This window comes from Canis aureus, chromosome 7 (genome assembly GCF_053574225.1).
Source record: "Canis aureus isolate CA01 chromosome 7, VMU_Caureus_v.1.0, whole genome shotgun sequence".
Lineage (NCBI taxonomy): Eukaryota > Metazoa > Chordata > Mammalia > Carnivora > Canidae > Canis > Canis aureus.
In genome coordinates this window covers 37,966,098-37,982,161 of record NC_135617.1, presented here as the reverse complement: position 1 = coordinate 37,982,161, position 16,064 = coordinate 37,966,098, and the positions used below count along the sequence as shown (strand labels likewise).

Here is a 16,064-nt window from a genome sequence, read left to right as displayed (position 1 = left end):
ATTTTACTGGATACTTCCACCTTTTTGCTTTTAAGTTTTAACCTTTCTATAAATAACAGTAGATACTTTCATTTTAGGGTTTTGAGATGGTAAATGAATTGTTGTGAGAGTAACTTCTGTACCACAGTAAAGTCAAAGTAACATTTTATTAGAAAATTACTGAAAGATGAAATTTGCATTGATAATGATTGATAAAGATATTACAGTTTTCACTGCTCTCTTACATATATCATTTCATTTAATAAAAGTCTGGCAATTAATTTTATGAAAGTACTTAGTTAAGAAATGTGAAAATGTCTATATTTTTTGGAAATCTGTGTTTCCTTAGGGATGAAGACAAAGTATACCTGTCATAATGGATTTGCCATAGCCATTTTGCAAGTCAGCTGGTGACTTCTTATATGGAAAATAAAACTTCTGGGGTGTCTGGGTGGCTCAGTCAGTTAGGCATCTACCTTCAGCTTGGGTCATGATCCCAGGGTCCTGGGATCGGGTCCTCTGTTGGGCTCCCTGCTTGGTTGGGGGCCTACTTCTGCCTCTTCCTCTGCTGCTCCCCCTACTTGTACTCTCTCAGTCTGTCGAATAGGTAAAGGAAATCTTTAAAGAAAAAAAAAATCTACTGATATCAGGCCAGTACATTGTGATACTTATTAAAATAATCCTTTACATTGTAAGAATTATTTTCTTATAACTAAAGAATGTGGTACACACAATGATTAGTGAAAGTTTTAGTGAGGCTTAACAAACTTTGTTCTAGGACTATGGGAGAAAAAACAGTCCAGATTCCAGATTCAATTCAGTACCCTAGGATGGTTTTTTTTTAAGATTTTATTTATTTATTCATGAGAGACACAGAGAGAGAAAGAGGCAGAGACAGAGGCAGAGAGAGAAGCAGGCTCCATGCAGGGAGCCCGAATGCGGGACAAGATCCCAGGACCCCAGGATCACACTCTAAGCTGAAAGTAGAAGCTCAACCTCTGAGCCACCCAGGTGCCTCCCTAGGATGTTTTTGTAAGTTGAAATAGCACATTTCTTTAGCTTTTAAGTTGAAACTATAAAACTTCTGACAATAAAGTAGTAAATAATTGTATTATGTTTAGGAAAGTTTCAAATGGAAAGAATTAGAAAGTATATGTAATATCTAAATAAACATTTGTAAATAAACATATAGTTGCATGGAAACACTGCTATTATCTAATGAAGTAGAAGTATATTAATTAGGAAATATAAAACAAATCAGTTAATATCTTAAGTTAACATTTTTATCACTCCAAATTTGAAAATATAAGAAGAATCTTACATGATCTGCCTACCTGAATTATGGAAACTAGAAACAGATGCAATGCCTCTAATGAAGGAGGGTTCTTGAAAGGAAAGCCTTTTGATCAGAAATCCACAGGAAAATAAATTCAAGGGATGTTTGACATATATGATTCAACCTGCTACTAAAAATGCCAATTCTTGCTTACAACTTCTAACTCAAGAAATTCACCCAATTATCTAGTTGTTTTTAAAAAGGAATAGAGGGGGGCGGTGCCTGGGTGGCTCCAGTGGTTGAGTGTCTGCCTTTGGCTCAGGGCGTGATCCTGGGGTCCCGGGATTGAGTCCCACATCGGGCTCCCTGCATGGAGCCTGCTTCTCCCTCTGCCTGTGTCTCTGTTTCTCTCTGTGTGTCTCTCATGAATAAATAAATAAAATCTTTAAAAAAAAAAAAAAAAAAGAAGAGGGGCACCTGGGTGGCTCAACAAGTAAGCATCTGCCTTTGGCTCAGGTCATGATCCCAGGGTCCTGGGATCGAGTTCCATTCAGGCTTCCCAGAGAGAGCCTGGTTCTCCCTCTGTCTATGTGTTTGCCTCTCTGTGTCTTTCATGAATAAATAAATAAAATATTTTTAAGAAAAAAAAGGAATAGAAAAGAAAGAGGGAGAAAAAAGAGAGAGAGAAAGAAAGAAGATGTAGTTTTAAGAAAGATTACATAAAATTTCCTGGGAATTCTGTGATCATCAGAAAATCATTAACAAAAAAATACAATTGATATGTTTAAGAGACTTATTAAGAAGATTAATGTGAATAGCAATATCAGAGTAGGAAACTTTTACCTGCAAAGTAAAAATTTACTTTCAGTCCGTTGACTTTTTATAATGCTTAACAATACTCTCTTCTCATGGATCATTCTTTATTATCTCTTTCAAAGTAAAGACTCCAAAGCATTCTGTTTTTGTGGGGGAAAACCACCCATTTGTATAAATCATGTAATTAATTTTGAAAATCTAGTCCAAATTTTATATACAGAAACATAAAGGAAGAACAGCTGAATTCAAGTATTTTAATGTAATGCATTACATGCTTTGATCAGGATGAAAAAGCATATTTTTTCCATATTCTTGAATTTAGTCTAAGTACAGTTACAAATACTGGTTTTAATTTCCAAGATGTAGGTGGCCTGAATTATGGGTTCCTTGGTGAGAGTTCTCGAATCATAGTGGCCCTATAGTAACAGATCTGTTGGCTTCCTTCTGTTCATGGTGCTGGATGCAGAAGCTGTCTCCTCAATATCTCAACAGTGCTTTTCAATTCATATTCAGCATGTCCTAGATTCTTTGGCCCAGATAGCACAATTTGACAATTTGGTGCACATCGTTTTACTCTGTAAGTGGCTTAGTGATGTTCCCCCAAAGTAATGCCAATTATCTATTCTTTTGTTCTGCTTTTATGTTTTTGTAGTCATTCATTGTGTACCCTTTAGCTAAGCATTTGAGAAAAACCTCTGCCCTTTAGAACTCTGCTGTGAGTATTCTTCATGATACACACAAATAGAAAGGATTTTCTTTTCCCTCGAATTGTTTACAGGCTTATTTTTACTTAATAAAAAGCAGAGGGCTATCTTGTCTTTTTATAGAGCTTTACAGTTTACAAAGTCTTTCAGGCTCACCATCTCATGAGTGCAAAATTATTGAAAGCTCTTAAAATAAAAGCCAGATCATATTAGGAAACATTAGAAATACATTAACAGAGGAAGGATTCCTGAAGAAAATTAGCTTTAGAGTTAAATATAATATAAACATATGTTCTTAAAATTTAATATATTCATAATTTGCCTTTCTTTCCATTCAGAAAATGTGAGAATTAAATACAATTATAACGAGCTCAAATAGTTCAGATTTTGCATATGTATCACCTGAATTTTAATCTTTTAAACAATATGTTTTTAGTAGCATACTATACTAACATCTATCTTGTTCATTCTTAATTATATCCTGCTCACTTTCCCAAGGTAAAGAAGTCATTATTTTTCTTTCAAGTTTTCCCCTTTTTTCCACCATAGATCACTGGGTCAGTAGTGCCTGAAACTAGCAATTGTTCCCTCACTGAACTTTAGTGGCTACCACTTTTACTCCCACCTAGCACTGGCAGTAATGTTTATATGATGCCAAACATTTCAGTTACTCTGAAAACATTTATCAAGTGGATATCAATAACTAATAAAAATGGTGAATACTTGTTCAGCCCATATTATGTGACTGGTCCTATGTAATGTACTTAATGTGCATTATCATATTAAACCCTCTCAACAATTCTGTGCAGTTGCTAGGAGAGCTTATGATATACAGTAATTATCTCGTAATATTCAAGGAAAAAAACTAAGGCTGAGAGAAGTTCAATCACTTGCCCAAAGTCAAACAGCTAATAAGTGGCAAAGAGAATTTGAATCTTTGTCTTTGCCTAGAATCTTAGTCCTTGCTGTGGACTGAATATTTATGTCACCCTAAAATTCATATTTTTTAACCTAGTGGCCAATATTGGGAGGTAGGGCATTTGCGAGGTGACTAGGTCATGAGAGGTAGAGCCTTCATGACTATTAGTACCCTCATAAAAGAGACCCCAGAGAGCTAACTGCCCTTTCAACCATGTGAGGTCACAGTGAGAAGACAGCTGTGGACAAGAAAGTGGGTCCTCCCCGGTCACTGAATCTGCCATTTCCATCCATGATTGTGGACCTCTCAGCCTCTAGAACTGTGAGAAATAAACATTTATTCTTTTTTTTTTAAGATTTTATTTATTTATTCATGAGAGACACACAGAGAGGGAGAAGCAGGCTCCATACAAGAAGCCCGATGTGGGACTCGATCCCAGAACCCCGGAATCACACCCTGAGCCAAAGGCAGATGCTCAACCGCTGAGTCACCCAGGCGTCCCACATTTGTTCTTTATAAGACACCTAGTTGATAGTATTTTTGTTATAGCAGCCTGAATGGACTAAGTCCATAACCATTGTACTACATGGTCTGGGTATGTTTAAAGTGCTGTTAACTGTTAGTTAAATGTATAATTATCTATAAATATCCAGAATATCTAGTGTCAGTGTTTAGCATTTTGATATTTTTATAGAAGTTTATATAACTAGAAAAATATTTAATTTGGGTATCATTTTCCTTTATAGGGAGAAAATGATAAAATATATATTCACATAATTTTGCACATTAAAATTAATAAGCTAATGCACACCACTCTTACTTCTTCTTCAATACTATGCCTTATTGTATTATTAGTCCTATTTTACTTGTCAGTAAAACATATAGAGTAACTTCCCAAGTTCACATTTAGTAAGGGCAGAATTTGAGCCTAGCAATCAAGCTACAGAGTCTCTGCTCTGAGTGGGGCCTGTCTCAAAGTTGGCCTGGGAAGGGACACTGTCAGCCTGCTGTGTGGTGCCAGGACCATGATACTATTGTACTGCAACTCCAACAGCTTGGTGAACTAGTTTCTCATGCTGTCTTAAAATGTGCAAAGGCTCAAACAGAAGATGATTATATTTCTTGTTTGTTTAACAAAAATGAGTTTGGTGGGCATCTCTGGGTTCAGTAAATTCTCCTAGATTTTTCTGTGGAGAAGAGAGTACATAAAGGGATCATATCTCAAATTACATAGTCTTCTTTCAAAGGGAGAAGTCCCGTTCAAAATGGTACTTGTTTTCTTCTGCAACATGTTGCTGCTTCCTGGGCACTGAAGAAGTTATCAAAGGAAGGAAAGATTTCCTTGGAATAGCTGAGAAAGAGCTGTAAAAGATAAGTGAAGGAAGAAGAGAGCTAAAAAATTATCTGTACATGCACATGGGAGATTCCCTTTGGTCCATGTTGTCCAAATTACTTGTAGTGAGGCACCAGCAGGAGAATCGTCCCAGGGGAAAAGGAAGCATGGGTATTAGGAAAGTATCAGGCAGTTAGTTGTCTACAAGGATCCCCTAACAGTCTAGAACAAGTTGATTGTGTTGGGGAGAAGATGGGAAAATGCTATCAGCAAGTCATTTATATCTTGAGGACTGCTACTATATTCTTATAAGAAAAGTAGATTCATTTGTTCTATTCACTTAATTGATTCAGTTATCCACAAAGATAAACATTATTATAGATAATAATGAAGACTGAGTTTATTGAATACATATTATGAGCCAGACTGACACAATTCTAGCACTTTAAAATAGGTACCATTGTTATCATCATTTTTTTAGATAAGGAAACTCAGCTCAGAAAGATTAAATAATTTTCCCAGGATCACATAGCCAATACTGGTAGATTCAGCATGCTAGCATTTATATTCTTTGTCATGATACTGTGCTGTCATCCGCAAGTAACTTGATAATATTAGTTAAAATAATTCTATCTGCTGTAAAAATTGACTTTAAAATGTATAGTCTCAAGTTCAATAAAATTGAACCAGCAAGTGGCTGGTTCTCATGTGCATGACTTAAAATTTCTTTAATTATAATTAATTAAATCATTTGAGAGTTCAAATTATTTTTTAAGTAGAGTCTAAAACTCTTGCTGCTTTCCTATGTTATTTGTCACCACCATTGTAACCTGGGAGTCTCTTTATCCCAGTATCAAAGCCTGTCAGATTCTGAAACTATCCCCATGATTTCTATTCCTTCCCCCAGTTTAAAACTTTCCTGGCCTCTTCTGAGTCTTGGAGTCCAGCTCCCTCTGTCCCATACTTCATTGTGTGAAACCATTTCTCTGGTTTTTATAACAAAACAGAATTAAAATTTGTGCATGCCCAGCATTCATGCGTCTCATAGACTTCAGTGAAGAGAGTATTGGGAGCAAACAGGGGACCAGAGAGAAGGGAGTGGTTTGGAAGTGATCATAAACACTAAGCACATGATATTGTGCCATTTTTTTTTCTCTTTTCTCTTACCATTCCTCAATTATTTCTCCTGGATTCTGTCAATATCTCTAGACAACAAACAAGTACATTTTTGTCACTCTTCAAGTTACTTTATCAATATTTATTTAATCTTTAGATAGATTTATAAGGTGGGCTCTCCTATCATTTTTTCTGTTTGCCTGAGGGAGGAAGCTAAACTAGAATAAGTGGAGTTTGGCACAGCAAGGATTTGAACCCAGGCTGTATGACTGTAGAGTATGTCCTCTTAGCCACTAAATTATTCTGCCTTTCAATGGGGGCAACTTCTTCATTAAGGAAAATTGTAGTACCAGCTCTTAAGGTAGAATTCTATTTTGAGTTTATTTTTGACATAAAGCTAATTTTTAATCCAACTCAAGTACTTGCTATAGTTAAAATAATTACAACTTTATGCTTTAATAAAAAAAGCTAAAATGTGTTATGCAATCTAGCATTGGAGATTACTTACTTTGTTTCTTAGATACTCTATAACCCATGCTCAATGTTAAGTCTTAAGAGTGATAGAGGGGACTCCTGGGTGGCTCAGTGGTTTAGCACCTACCTTCAGCCCAGGGTGTGATCCTGGAGTCCCAGGATTGAGTCCCAGGATTGAGTCCCACATCAGGCTCCCTGTAGGGAGCCTGCTTCTCCTTCTGCCTGTGTGTCTGTCCTCCCCCTCTCCCTCTGTGTCTCTCATGAATAAATAAATAAACTCTTTAAAAAAAAAGTGATAGAGTTGCCATTGATTGGTTGAACTGCAGCTGATTTATTTGTAGTTTTTCCTAGTGTTCTTTTGATGATTAGAATAATGGTTTTGACAGAGGTACTTAGTTTTGTATACCTTGTATATGTACACTGAGAAAGCACACAGCCACATCCCAGTGTGGTAACCTCTTTAGTTCTTTAGACTTTTTATGGACTTGTCACGCAAATCAGGGCCCAGAAATAAGTCCAGATAGCACCTAAAATCTTTGCTGCTGCTACTTTGCACACAGAATCCAGCTACCAGTATTGGCTTTTGTTCTTTCTTCTGAAAATCCTTTTTTTTTTTTTTTGTGCTGAGTGGCATGTTCAAATATTAAACAGCTAAGGAAGTTCGCAAACCTATGTAACCAAATAGGAAGGGGAAAAAAATTATGTGTTGTGATTGTGCATCCAAAGTGTCACCAATCAATTCCTAAGATAGATGATAAAATATGGAAAGAAATATTTCCACTTTGGATGCTTAGCTAAAGTTTGGTTAAAATTTTTAAACAGTAGGTATGTGTCATTTTATAATTTTTGACAGAACACAAATATGAGGATGAAGAATGAGATTATTTTCTAGTCCATCTATGTTGGATTTTATGCTATCTGTAAAGTTTACATAGTTCAACACTTGTACATAAATCCTTTAGGTTACAGCTTAACATGTTTTTTTTTTTTTTTTTTTTTTAAGTGGGCTCACCACCTAGCATGGAGCCCAGTGTGGGGCTTAAACTCATGACCCTGAGATAAAGACCTGTGCTGAGACCAAGAGTTGGATGTTCAACTGACTGAGCCACCCAGGGCCCCTAGTGTATCCCTTTTTAAATGTTAGTTTATTTTAGGTGATTTTCTTGATGTAGATATTATTAAGCCTTGAATTCTCAAAAACAAAAGAAAATATATATTCACAGCTCAAGTACCTAAAGCAAAAATAACCCAAATTATAATGGCAATTTACTTTATTTGGGCTTGGAAAGATTTGTTAATTCTTAAAATTATTGTTCCTTGATTGTTTCTTTTTCCTTTATGTGTAAGTGCTGAATTCTTTTATTCTTCTTTTATGTGAATAAAGATAACTGAAAACACCATTATAATAAGCAATTAGTTTTTCACACTGGTAAATTGTGCAGCAGCTATGTTCTCAGGTTAGCAACTGTCATGTCAAGAGATACTGGATATTTCCACCTCTCAGACTACATGACATTTTAATGAATTATAGTATGTATCTGCCATCTGTGGTTTCCTAGTAGTTGATTGCTATAATTAAAAAAAAAATGTTTGGGCTTTCTGTTTATAGTTTTCTTATATCTCAGTTCTATACCCTTATTTATATCCTCTCCTCTCAAAAGAATTGACTCATAATGAACAGGAGCTCGTATTTGCTAATAAAACACACTTTTGACATTCTTGTCAGACACATAATGACTCCTGGTTTCTCAGAAGATTATATTAATACATACTAGACAGTTCTTTGGCTTAGTCTCAATACAAAAAAAGGAGATTGGATATCATCATAATTCTTCTACATAATCTGGAAGGTGATCCCAGCCCAGTATGTCAACCATCTTGTGATGCCCCAGAGATGGGTTGACATTCTATATCCAGTGAATTGATATATTGGTCTCTAAGGTATGCCCATTTTAAGCTGATTCTATACTTTAATGCTGTCTTCAGTATATAAATATTTCCTATCTGTGGAATATATGAACTAAGAACTATTTTAACTCCTAATCACTGAGCTCCAAAAAGATTGGAAATTCTATCATTTGCCTTCTGGAATTTGGAAACATTGCTTCTGGGATAAATAAAGAAATGATCCAGGGCACCTGGGTGGCTCAGGCAGTTAAGTGTCCAACTCTTGGTTTTGGCTCAGGTCCTGATCTCAGAGTTGTGAGATTGAACCCTGTGTCAGGTTCCTCGCTCAGTGTGGATTCTCTCTCTCCCTCTCCCTTTGTCCACCGCCCCCCCCCCAAAAAAAAAACTTGAAAAAAAAAGGAAGAAGAAATGATCCATATTCCTCAAACTTTTCCACTGAATCACTTCTAATGGCAAAGGAAACTAGCACTTATCTCCAAAAGGACCGAGAGCATAGCCTCAAACAGCAGCTAAAGAAGGATTATTTGAAGTCTTCAGTTTTATCATAAAAATTAATGAGACTTTAGCCTTTCACCCAAATTCATGTTTACTATAAAATTCTCCAAAATATTCCAATAGATGTAAAAGGGTATTATTCTTGAAATTCCATGCTTATTACTTCTCTTCAAACATCCTCTAAAACACTGCTTAACTTACCCCAGAAACATAAGCCAGAGTCTTAAGGCCAGACGGTCCACATGTGTGGGTTAAACTGCAGAGATTCTCAGTGTAGCCCATGACTCCAGAATAAAGCACAACTAATTGGACAGCAAAGATATCAAACCAGAGATAATCATCTAGCACTAAATTCCAACTGTCCAATTCAGTACTTCACACTGAGTTCAGTTTGGCTTGTAGGCTAAAAGAATAAAGATTATTTTCCATGGCTCCCCCAGAGAAAAGACTTGTGTTCCACTTTCTGGTTCCCAGGGACTCTGATGTTTAACCCTCACTGAAGCTCCAAACTGAAGGCTTCCCCATGGCGTCCTGCAGGGCAGCACTCTCTCCGCTTTGATGAGGGAGCGATCTTGCTGCCAAATGCTGCACACACCCGGAGAACTCCACAACTGCCTGGTTGGGACAGCAGTACTTTATAGGTAGAATATTTTTAAGTATAAACAAGTGACTTACAGGATTATTCTGTCAGCATGTATGTGTTTCCTGAAGATGTGCTGAACTGAGAGGGTCAGCAGGCCTGAGTTGTAGGGCCTGCCTCTTCCATACGCTGTGACAGTCCACACGGTATTTCCTGTTCTCAGCCTCAGTTTTCCCAGCAGTGGCCCAACAGGATTGAGTTATACATGGTGTCTACTACTACTGAGCTGTATAACTTAGGGTTCCATTAATTGTTTTCTATAATAATAACTTTAATCCAGATTTTCTTTACTCGGTCATACATTACATAATATTCAACATTTAGCTTTTCCATAAACCTGAAACAGAATCTACTAATAACCATATGAGTCATAATCCCACTTTCCTGAAATTGGTAATTGACAATTATTATGCTAAAGGTCGTGTAACTTTTTTCTTTTTCTTTTTTTTTTTTAAGATTTTATTTATTTGAGAGAGAAAGAAAGTGATAGAGCATAGGCAGGGTGAGAGACAGAGGGAGAAGCAGACTTCCCTCTGAGCCGGGAGCCTGGTGTGGGGCATGATCCCAAGACCCTGGAATTATGACCTAAGCTGAAGGCAGAAGCTTAACCGATTGGGCACCAGGTGCCCCAACTTTTTAATTTTTTCTAAGCACAAAAATATATTGAATCTGATTACTTGCAGAGACTGAGAAATCAAGAAAACAAGCCATAGTAGTTTTTATTTAAGGGTGATACTCAACTGCTTTATGTTTCACTTCTGTGCAGCCAATTTCCCATATCCTACATTGATTTCCTTACAACAGAGCTGCTGTCTGACAGAAAACAGTGGACTTTCTGCAGTGTCACCACCTTGGCTCTACAGCACTGTAGAGTACCAAAACACTTGCCCCTGATAGAAATGAGTGAAGAACAGAAAACAGTAGGCTAATACTGGTGATAAGCATAGGCATCATAAAATAGAATTCAAAAGAATATAATTAGAGACTATGTCTAACAGATGAGGTGGAGTAATGAAGTGATAGAGAAATCCTCATACTTCTGGTATGAGGATCATTATCTCAAAAAAACATTTCAGTGAGTCTTTTACTAACACAAAGTAAAGTTATAAGTTCATATGAGAACTGAAAGAAATATTTAGAAGTGGCTGCTGACATTTCAGAATTTCTGATTAGCAAAGACTTCTTTGATAAATTCCCTAGAATTTATCAAACAAAATATTAAACTTAACTAGAGATTATGTGGGGACAGATAAGGAAAAAATTATTTAAATATAATTCTCTGAGAAATGAACACAGAAGAGGAGCCCATTAAGTTTGTCCCAAAAGAATATAGGTTTTTGAAATACTTATAATCTAATGAAAGGGACACTTTAAGATAAAAAGAGAGAGAATGTAATCAATAGAGCTTGGTCCTTGAGAAGGCAAGAGGGAGAGGTATCAAATCCAGTTAAGAGAAGAGTCACCTTTTGTACTGTGGCAGGAGAGGAGGAGGGAAAGGGCGGATGTGGAAGATGAGGGGCTTCATGATCTCCTTGTACATCAAGCTCAGCTAATTACCTATATGCTACCTAAACCCATAGACAGGTCTTCACATAAGACACCAACAGTCCTAAGAGTGTGTAACAGAGCCCCAGGCAGATGAAGTGAGACATCTTAAGTCTAATATGCCAAAAAGGCATTTAGAAAGCACCTCAGAGGGAGCACTTGGGTGGTTCAGTTGATTGAGAGTCAGACTCTTGATTTCAGTTTAGGTCACAATCTCAGGGTTCTGGGATAGAGCCCTGTGTAGGGCTCTGTGCTCAGAGGGGAGTCAACTTGATGATTTTCTTTTTCTCCCCTTTGCTCCTCACTCCACTCACAGTCAGTGGACTCTCTCTCTCTCTCTCTGTCTCTCAAATAAGTAAATATTAGCACCTAAGGGTCACTCCCACTACCCATTCTTCTGTGCTCTCTAAGTTTCATCTCCACTTAAGTTACATCGTAGAAAGCAATTTACCTTTCTTTCCCCAAGGAATGACCTTCTCAAATATCATAGAGCCTATTAGGCACATTTTTATTGGCCCTCCTTAATATACTGAGCATGTCAGGTAGTTGCATAAACAATAAAGCTCATTAAATTAATATTTACTGCCCATGGAGTCACCAGAACCTCCCGAGACAAGGATATATTTTGACATGCATTTCTTTCAATTAACATGTAAATAGCAAAGGTTGCAAGTCTAGTTGACAAGAATTTTCCTACAAGGGTCATGTGAAATAAATAATGCTCATAAGATCATAAGCATTAGTATTTTCCAAGGTTGGGTTCCCAATATATGTTAATGTGTTTTAAAGTAATCATTTTCTCATTAGCACATATCTGAAAAAATTATTGTTAAAAATCATGAAAAGGACCCAACATGCAAAATACTTATCTTTCCTAGTTTTCTGGAAGCATTTTATATTCTTCTTTGTCAACTTTTACTAACAGACTTTTAATATGCAATCATTTCCATAGATTTTTTAACACAAATTGTATAAAATTCTATCATGTAGGTATGTTTGCTTTAATTGGAGTGACTAGGCTAAAACAGAATAACTTGCACATCAGAGTTTTGTTCACCTTCCAGATTCAAATGTTAAAGCTATCCCAAAATCCTAAGCAGAGGATTATTAGTTCTTACATATCAAGCTGCTTTCCTGCATTGCATCCCCCTTTCACATTCCTTAAAAGCAACAACTAGCTTTCCTAATATTTTAATTCATGTCAAATAATAGAATATAAACATTCTTTCATTAATCATACTCTATGCTAATTTAAAATTCCCATTTGTATAAGGTTAACTTCTGTTATATTTATCACCTAGCTTCTAACCAGAGCACACTGTGTCTTGATCCTACTTTTAAAATATCTCCCTGTTAACAACTGCTTTCAAGCATGTATGGAAATGTTATTAGTCAGAACCCTTATTTGTGAGAAAATACAAAGGGTCTGCAGTACAATGTTATTCAATGTAGAAATCCGTAAGTCCGAAGTTATTATTATATTAATATAATAGCTACTGACTTTTTAGGTGTCTTACCCACCCTGAGTGCTTTACATATCATCATTTCTATTCCTTCCAGAAAACTAACCTGTTTCCACTTTACATAAAGGAACACTTAAGGTAAACAACTTACCAAAAATTATATCAGTGGTAGTGGTTGGTTTTAAATTAGGTTTATGTAGTCTCAATGAAGGGAAAACGTGTGTGTGTGTGTGTGTGTGTGTACCTGAGGATAAGAGAAAAGGCAATATTTTATTTCTATGTATATTCCTTTAAAGTTCTTAATAAATATTTGACTAAATGCATTCCAGTTACAAGTGACTGTTTCCTTAGATGTGAACATAATAGCACTTATAGTAGATTATGTTTCCTAGCCTTAGAGATCTTCCTTATAAATGATAGTTTTTTTTCTCAAAACTATTTGGAAGCTGTCCATAATTATCCTCACAATTTAGATTATGAGACAATTTTATAAATAAAAGAAAATTTTAGGGTAGTCTTTTGTAAGATAATAGGTTTTTGAGCAATCTCTTGATGTAGGGGCAGTGTATTATAGTTCCTCATTGCTACTGTAACAAATTATCACAAATGTAGTGGCTTAAAACAACAGGAATGAACTGTTTGGGAGTTCTGGAGGTCACAAGTCCAAAATGAGTTAAGTTATCAGTAGGGCTTTCTTCTTTTTGGAGGCTCTAGGAGAGAATCCATTTCTTGCCTTCCCAGGTTCTTAGGGACTGCATTCATTCCTTGGCCTTCAGCCCTTTTCCATCTTCAAAGCCAGAAATAGCTAGCTAAGTCTTTCTCATATCACATCTTACTCTGACCTTTCTGTCTCTTCTCTTCCTATAACGAGAACTTTTGTGATTAGACTGCCCCAAACAATCCACATCATCTCATTTTTTTAAGGTTAGCTGGCTAGCAAACTTAGTTCTATCTGGAACCATAATTTCCCCTTGCCATGTAATGAAGCATAAATTCTAGAGATTAGTACACAAAAAATTTGGGTAGGGTTACTTATTCTACTTAGTACAGGCCAGTTTAGATTTTATAAAGTTTGCAATCTGAAAAATATGGAAACCCCCTTTAAGAAAATGAACAAACAAAATTACAAATGCAAATTGAGACACTAAAACACATACTTATGTAGTGAGAAAAAAGACGACACCAACTACAGACTTTTAAAAAGGCCAACTGCATAAATATCTCCCAACTTAACCCAAACCAATTTTACCCTCAATTGTTTAATATATCCATATATCAAATAAAACAGTTCTGTGATAAAAAAAAAATGCCTCTTTTAAAACTTCCATTTGTTTTGGGTAAAAGAAAAATAAATAGGTAGAACCTTTGCCAAAATTATGCCTTCAAAGTTTGGTTTCTCAGCAACTCTTTGTTCATTTGTATTTTTGTCATCCCCCCACCACCACCACCACCATCAGTTTAATTGTCCAACTCCTTGTATTCTGGGAGATGTGACATAAAGAATATGGAATTTGAGCCCAGAAGACCTTGGATCATGTCACTGTTTATTCACTCATGAAAAGCATTTATTAAACAATCTAATATTTACCAGGCACTGTTCTGAGCTCAGAGTAAGAAGCAAGATAGATATGGTCCTTGCCCCAGGACAGACATAGGAAGGTCATCTCAAATACGTTAAATGTTATGAAGAAGTACAGGGCCCTATGGCAGTGAGACCTACAAGTGGGCTCAACCTAGACTAGTGGAGTGATGTTTACTCCAAGGCCTGAGTGATGAGACAGAGCAATCCAGGAGAGTCAGTGCAGGGGAAGAGGGAAGATTCCAGGTAAATAGACCTCTGACAAAGACCTCTGATGGGAAAGCTGATGCTGATTTTGAGAAGCCAAAAGAAGTCAGAATAAACAGAGGGAAAGGGAGAGGGTGGCATAGTAACATTCTTGAGAGCAAGTTGGGGCCAGGTCTAATAAGGCTTATGACCATGCTTAAGATTTTGATTTCATCTTAATGCAGTAGCATGCTATTGAAGAGTTTTGACAAAGATGTAGAATGATCTGATAAGCAGACTTAAAGTTGTTCTGCTTTGGAGCATGGGGCTGGGAAGAGGGGGAAATGCAAGATTAGATGTAAGTGAATGAGTTAGGATGAAGAAAAGTGTTTGCAGTTGAAACATAAAGATGTGTTATTAACTACCTTCTCTTCAAAAGGATTCTGGTATGTATGCATTTTCATTAACAATGATTCCATTTTAAAAATGTTTAAAAATGTTATTCATTAAGCACTATTTAAGACATACAAGAAAAGTAGAAAGCATACCTGATTGGTTGCTTTTATGCTGAGAGATGCATTCATACTGTTTCTTTGACCAGGTGTTTGCATTTTATTTCTAAGTATATAATGAACAGTTTCCTAAATACAGGCATTTCAGGCATCAACAAAATGGTTAAGGGGATAACTGAGGAGTTAGAGAGTTGCTTCTCAAATCTTACCAGGCCTTCTCTACATGATTTAGTACATGTTGGTGGCAGGGAAGAGAGGCACCCACATATAGCCTCCCATTCTTGTGGACTGAACCCTCTTTCTAGGACTTACTGATCATGGAGGCACCAGGTGAGTTCCTCACCAGCTTCCAAGGAACATACTTGGCATTGATTTCTCCACTCCAGATGTTTCCTTCTTTTTCTTTTTCAGCCCTTTTTCAAGCCTGGCCATTGGCCAAATCCCCTGTCCTGATCCTATTGATAAAACTCACTTTTGCATCCCTTATTTTTCTGCCCTAAGATTGCCAGTGGCATAGTGTATGTTTTCTTTGTGATCTTGCATATCTTTAACAAACCTTGCCACATTCTAGTATCCCCTCTGATACAGCTTCTACCTCTGCTTGCTACATGATGAAATATATCATTGGGATATGGTTCTCTGTTGATGGAGGTATAAATTATACCTTTAAAAATAGCTAAGGGCACCTGGGTGGCTCAGTGGTTGAGTGTCTGCCTTCGGCTCAGGTAGTAATCCTAGGGTCCTAAAATGGAGTCCTGCATTGGGCTCCCTGCAGGGAGCCTGCTTCTCCCTCGGCTTATGTCTCTGTCTCTCTCTCTGTGTCTCGAATGAATGAATGAATGAATGAATGAATGAATAATCTTTTAAAAAATAAGCCAAGATGGATAGCCACATAAGAGTTTTCATTCCATAGAGAATGAATATCTGAAGAAGGCTTTCCTATATTTGTGATTCCCACATGCTGTCTGTGGAAAGTTTTTTTTTTAATAATTTATGTGAAATTAAAAACATCACTCTAATATTTATAAAATACTAATCTATTGACTAAGAAAAATTTCCTACATCTCCCAAATATTGGCTAAGCCACAAAGCTCTCCAGCCTTGTAAAATAGAATCCAC

At 36.5% G+C, this 16,064-nt stretch overlaps 1 protein-coding gene and 1 long non-coding RNA gene across 57 annotated transcripts in view; one reads left to right on the top strand and one right to left on the bottom strand.

Annotated features, from left to right (window-relative positions):
- The window catches only part of LOC144317274 (uncharacterized), a 178,155-nt gene that overhangs the window by 78,278 nt on the left and 83,813 nt on the right, over positions 1-16,064 (bottom strand). Inside the window, exon 1 of one of the 7 annotated variants that reach the window (XR_013383228.1) lies at positions 11,351-11,399. The exons of the other annotated variants lie outside the window; for them this stretch is intronic. This is a non-coding gene — a long non-coding RNA (uncharacterized LOC144317274). Of the gene's footprint in view, positions 1-11,350; positions 11,400-16,064 lie in introns of those variants that run through there. 7 annotated transcript variants of the gene reach the window in all.
- RIMS1 (regulating synaptic membrane exocytosis 1) overlaps positions 1-16,064 on the top strand; it is a 477,109-nt gene that overhangs the window by 421,940 nt on the left and 39,105 nt on the right. The window lies entirely within an intron of this gene.